Source organism: Microtus ochrogaster, chromosome 10, assembly GCF_000317375.1.
Source record: "Microtus ochrogaster isolate Prairie Vole_2 chromosome 10, MicOch1.0, whole genome shotgun sequence".
Lineage (NCBI taxonomy): Eukaryota > Metazoa > Chordata > Mammalia > Rodentia > Cricetidae > Microtus > Microtus ochrogaster.
The window spans coordinates 22,903,206-22,909,908 of NC_022016.1; the positions used below are offsets into that span (position 1 = coordinate 22,903,206).

Genomic DNA, 6,703 nt, shown 5'->3' on the forward strand with positions numbered 1-6,703 from the left:
AAATATGCAGCAATTAGCAAAATCTAAAAATAAAAGATGTAAGCTCTCTACTGCTCCAGTGCCTGGCCTGTCTGCTGCCATGTTCCACGCCATGATTTAATGGACTCTTAACCTCTGGAACAATGAGCCCCAAATTAAACATCTTCTTTTATAAGTTACATGGTCATGACATTTTGTCACAGCAAATCCAAAAATACTACAACAATAATATTTCTTAAAATTTAAGAAGAGATGCTTCTAAGCTAGGACCTGAAAAACAAAATTTTCACCCCAGGCTATTGCTGCTAAGAACTCAATTGTAGCTATCTGAATGGCCACAGGATTCATATGCAGCCTGTGAGCATAAGTATTGCAAATGTACATGGCTGCTTTTTTTTAATGAACTTTTTTATCTTCTCCAATTTCTTGAAGAATCCTTGGTTCCCCTACTCCGAGGCAGATAAATTCTGTAACAGCATATTTAATTCTCAGACATTTGGGACAGTCTTAAATAATGCAGTTCAATTTTTAGGATTTGAGTTTTTAAATTTGTGACATTCCTTATTCAATTATATTAACTAATTAATATTAAATTTGCTTAATCAAAACTCAAATAAAAGACTATAGTGAAGTGAGAGATCCTGGAACATGGCCCAGTCTGCAAATGCCTTGGGATTTTACGTTATTCCAGCATATAGACACCGCATCTCAAAATAGCTAGCAAACCCTTGAATTATAAAAGTGTCAGATTCTATGAACCTGCATTAAATTTTCACCCATTGTTTTGATATCTTTGTCAGTATTTCATAAATGTATATTTTTTGATAATTGTTTATATACCTTTTGTCTGAAAGGTTGGAATTGGTAAACTACTGGCCATTTTTTTCTGTCAGGAATTATAGGATTTTAAAAAGCCTCATTGTCTTTGGATAATCTTTGTTTAAGCCTCTAGTAATAAAAATGTGGAAAACAACTCTATGATTGTCATTGCTCACCCCCAAAGTTTCTTTTGCTTTACATCAGTAGATTGTGTGGTACACAGTTGTTGTAAGCTATTCAGTTTATATATGTCAGATTCTCTAGGGCCATGGCTTTTGTCAGATGAAGCATTTTTTATTTTGAGGCTGATGAAACACAGTGCTGTTATTGATCTGTGCATGACATAGCCTGTCTCTCTCCTGGCAGAGTGTAGCAACATTTATCCAGGAATTTGTGAAATGTCACTCGGATCATGTTCGCAAGGTAAACTGTGCAAAATCCAGGATCTGAGCTCAGAATCCATGTGGAATTGGACGTGACTGTCTTGTTCCTATGTCCGATCTTCTAGATGAACTGAGTGATATTTGTTAACAGAATATCTGGGTCTGATTGTTAGTGACCATTATGATTACTTAGAACACTGTGTGCTAGAAAATCTTTTTTTATATTCTGTTCTTACTTCTGACTTTACAGCAGAAAATATACAAAAGAAAGTATAGCCTGAATAGCAACAACTTAAAACTTAATTTTTGTTTATGATGAAACTATGAGAGACATTGCAGTTATTTATTTACAGCAATGTTTCTTCTCTGTAGTGATATACTTTCAAATACATTTGTCTCATTAAATTACCAATCTTCCTGGAAGGTGACAAATTAGAACATTTTTTCTGGTTATAAATTGTAATATTTAGCTGTACTTACTATTTTAGAATTTGTTTTCGGCTTTATTTTGCTGCACAGGCTACATAAGATCCTTTGCATGCAGGCATATAGTGCACTTTGAGTATATCCACCCCATACCCAATACACACCACATTCATAAGCCTTCTCTCTCCCATCCATGCCTCCTGTTTGTCCTCTTTGTTTCATAGGCATTTCACTCCTTCTTTCAATGACTAAATATTGTTTTGTGTGTGTGTATGAATGAATGCTTTTATGTATACTACATTTCATATTACAATAAAATTCTCAATAGGGAATAAAATATGGTCCTTATTTCTCATTTAAGTTACTAATATGAGAGTTGAATATGTGATCTGGGATTCTCCTCTCTGTATGCTGTGAATGTGTTTTATTATCTTTGGTTAATAATGAAGATACTTGGGCCTATGGCAGTGCAGACAGAGTGGGGCAAGGCAGGAATCCAAGCAGAGATAAAAGAGAAAAAATAGGTGGAGTCAGAGAGAGGCCATGTAGCTGATGAAGGAGACAGACACCTGCTAAAACCTTACCAGTAACCACAAGCCTCATGGTAAAATACAAAATAATAGAAATAGGTTAATTTAAGATGTAAGAGCTATCTAGAAATATGCTTAAGCTATTGGCCAAACAGTATTGTAATTAATATTTTTTCTGTGTGATGCTTTTGGATCTGGGTGGCCAGGAAACACATATGCAGCCTCTGTTCATATCCTTCTGTGGTCATTGATGGAGATGAAAAACAGATATTTATAGTTATACCATAACTAAGGAGTTAGGGTAAAAGATAGATTAGATATAAAACGTTAGACTAACAGAGATAGGATAAATGATAGAGTATTTTCCTTAATTTGTCAAATGTAAATAGACTAAGTATTATAACTATAATTCTTGCTTGAGAACTGTTTTGTTTTATGTAATCTTGCTATGCTAAATTTAAAACCTTCCTTTTTAAGTAGACAGAAAATAGGAGGTGATGTGGGTTTCCTATCTGTATGCTGTGAATATGTTTTATTGACATTGGTTAATAAAGAAACTGTTTTGGCCAGTGGCTTAGCCGAATGGAGAAATGCGGGAATTCCAAGCAAATAGAGGAGAATAGAAGGTGGAGAGAGAGAGATGCCATGTACCCACTGAAGGAGACAGATGCCCAGGAACCTTACTGGCAAACCACAAGCCTAGTGGTAAATATAAAATAATGTAAATGGGTTAGTTTAAGATAGAAGAGCTAGCTAGTAATATGCTTAAGTGACTGGCCAACCAGTGTTGTAATTAATATAATTTCTTGTGATTATTTTGGGTCTGGGTGGCCAAGAAATGAACAAGCACCCTCCATCTATAAATGTGTATCACAGTCGAAGGAAATTATGATATGTATTTATACATATTATTGTTATGGTTATGCATATCTTCATATACAAAGTATACGTAAAGTACACGTATATGTAAAGATTATGGAGGGAGCAATCATTTTACTATCATTCTTTAGTAAAGTTTTTGAAGGAGGTGGCATTTGAATTGAATAATTTTGAAAGTTGTGTGCATGGAGAAAACCATTAAAATAAAAGAAAACTTTAAAATGTCAAAGAGAGAAAGCAGTTTATTGAAAGTATTAAGTAATTCAATAGAGCTGCTTTTGAAATCATGTGAACCAATGTGGACATGAAGCTTGCTATATGGACCAGGCTAGAACTCACAGAGATCCTGCCTCTGCCTCTCAAATGCTAGAATAATAGGCATTTAACCTCATGTCCTATTTTATCTGTATTCTATTCGAATTCTCTTCCCTTTTTTGATGTGTGTGTAAATGTACGTTTATTTATGTGCCATGTGTATGCGTGTATGTAGAAGCCACGAGTCATCTTCAGATATTTTTTTCTTGGGGTACTGCCTGCCTTGGTTTTTGTTGCAGGGAGAGCAGACCCTTTGTTTATCCTGGCCACCTGGCTAGTTTATACCCAAAATAATCACACAGAAATTGTATTAATTAAACACTGCCTGGCCCATTAGTTCTAGCTCTTATTGGCTACCTCTTGCATCTTGATTTAACCCATTTTTAATAATCTGTATGTCATCACAGGGTTGTGGCTTACTGGGAAAGATTCAGCATATCTGACCTGGCAGCTCCATGGTGGCTCTCTCTCTGCCCTTCTTCCCAGCATTCAGTTCTATATACTCTGCCTACCTAAGTGCTGCCCTATCAAAAGGCCAAGGCAGTTTCTTTATTCAACCAATGAAAGAAACACATAGACAGAAGAACCTCCTACACCAGGTTTTTAAGACAGACCCTCTCACTGGTCTCAAACTTGCTGATAGATTAAGGCTTGCCACTGGCTGGTAAGTCCCAAGAATCCACCTATTTTCACCAGCCCCCAACCATTAAATCTTTCTTTTTTGTATGAGTTCTGGAGATTAAATTCAAGGTTCTCCTACTTTTAAGACAATCACCTTAGTGAGCTATAACTCTAGCCCTCTTTGGTGTTTTCTAAAGTTCTTAGGTATTTATAATGTACAAGTGAATACTAAGAAAACAACCTCAAAGAACTTAGACAACAATGAGGACACTAAGAGAGACTTACATAGATCTAGTCTACATGGGAAGTAGAAAAGACAAGATCTCCTGAGTAAATTTGGAGCATGGGGACCTTGGGGGAGGGTTGAAAAGGGGAGGGTAGAGGCAGGGAGGGGAGCAGAGAAAAAATGTAGAGCTCAATTAAAAAAATCAATAAAAAAGTATCTCATAAAAATAGGGACAGAGAGCCGGGCAGTGGTGGTACACGCCTTTAATCCCAGCACTTGGGAGGCAGAGGAAGGCAGATCTCTGTGAGTTCAAGACCAGCCTGGTCTACAGAGCTAGTTCCAGGACAGGCTCCAAAGCCACAGAGAAACTGTTTGGAAAAACCAAAAAAAAAAAAAAATAGAGACAGAGTATAAGCGACAAGATGGCGTTTTGTAAATTTCAATAAAAATAAATAATAATCTATAGAATATTAATAAAAGTACAGTTTTATTTTCAAAAAGTTTTTATAGAGGTATAACTCAGTTTGATGAAAAAGTATATCTAAGAAGTTAATGAAAATATAAGCTCCAGGAGCCTAGCCCAGTGCTTGTCCATGGATCTCTGCATCTGCTTCTGTCAGTGACTGGATGGAGGTTCTGTGATGACAATTAGGGTAGTACTAATCTGAATATAGAAGAAGGTCAATTCAGCTACCCTCTCCACTATTGCTAGGAGTCTTAGCTGGGGTCATCTTTGTGAATTCCTGGGAAGTTAGGTTTCTCTCTAACCCCATAATGGCTTCCTCTATCAAGATATCTCTTTCATTGCTGCCCCTCTCCATCCCTCCCCCAACCTGGCCATCCTGAGCCTCATGTTCCCATCCCCCACCCCTTCCCTTCTACTCCCCTTTCCAGTTTACTCAGGAGATCTCAACTATTTCTCCTTCCTGGGGTCCTCCCGTCCCACTTAGGGTCTTCCCTTTTACCTAGCTTCTCTTAAGTTGTGGATTTTATCCTGATTATCCTTTGCTTTATATCTGATACCCTCTTATGAGTGAGTTTACCTTTCGGGGTCTGGGTTATCTCACTTAAGATGCTTTTTTCTAGTTCCATCCATTTGCCCGCAGATTTTATTTTCCACTGAGTAATACTCCACTGTGTATTTTAATCCATTCTTTGGTTAAGGGGCATCTAAGTTGTTTCTGGGTTCTGGCTATTAGAAATAATGCTGCTGTGAAAATAGTTGACAGATGTTTTGTGGTATGATTGTACATCCTTTGAGTATATGCCTAGGTGTGATATTGCTGGGTCTTGAAGCAGATTGGACGAAGAGAGGGAGGAGGGATCATATGAGCACAGGGGGTGGTCAAGATCATGATTGGGAAACCCACAGAGACAGCTGACCCGAGCTAGCTGAAGTTCACGGACTCTGGACTGACAGCTGGGCATCCTGCATGGGACCAAACTAAGCCCCCTGAATGTGGATAACAGTTATCTGACTTGATCTGTTGGGGGTGGGTCCTGGCAATGGGACCAGGACTTATCCTGGGTGCATGAAATAACTTTTTGGAGCCCATTCCTTATGGTGGGATACCTTGCTTGGCCTTATACAGGGGGTGGACGTTGGTCTTGCCTCAATGTGGTATACCAGACTTTGTTGGCTCCCCTAAGGAGGCCTTACCACCTCTAAGAAGTGGATGGGAGTGGGATGGGGGGAGTTAGGGGGTGGGGAAAGAGGAGAGAAGGGAAACTGAGGCTGGTATGTAAAATGAAAGACAAATTTATATTGAAAAATGAATTATTCAAAGATACTTTCCAGATTTCTAATTAAAATAACTAGAGAACTGATTGTCTAAGCATTATATTTTTTGACAGTAAAATACTGAAATATTGTGGGGTAAATGCCAAATTTTTGGATAAAATATAAAAAATCAGTGAAGAGAGAGAGAGAAAGAGAGAGAGAGAGAGAGAGAGAGAGAGAGAGAGAGAAAGAAAGAAGGAAGGAAAGAGAAAAGAAGAACCCATCTAAGCAAGAGACAGAGATAACTCAGTTAGTAAAATGCTTATCATGAAGGCATGAAGACTCAAGTTTATTCTCCATAGCTCAAATAAAAAGCTAGACACACACATGCATATACACAAAATAAATAATTTTAAAAGTTAAAAATATAACTATAAAATTTGTTAATTCATATACAGTATATGAAATGAAGACTGTGACATGGATATATGAACTTTGTGTGGGGAGATGGAAAAGCATAGAATTTGGGGAAAGTAGGGAATTCTGTAAGCATTTGAAATGGTTACTAATTAAAATATAAGGTAACTATGAGAATTTCTTTATATGAGACCCTATGTAGCCACAAGGAAAATGAGAGACATGGCATATCATTACAGGAAATCAATGAGACAGCAGTAAAGTAACAACAGGGAAGAGGGAGCAAACAGATAACTGGTATGTGGGACCACAGGGAAGGGATTTTGTCCTTATGTCACCCCAGTGAATGTCAGGTATGCATTCTTGAAAATAGCTGCTCAGGAGGTAA

At 37.5% G+C, this 6,703-nt stretch overlaps 1 protein-coding gene across 1 annotated transcript in view; it reads left to right on the forward strand.

Moving 5' to 3' along the window:
• The window catches only part of Cntln (centlein), a 259,628-nt gene that overhangs the window by 199,820 nt on the left and 53,105 nt on the right, over window positions 1–6,703 (forward strand). The window lies entirely within an intron of this gene.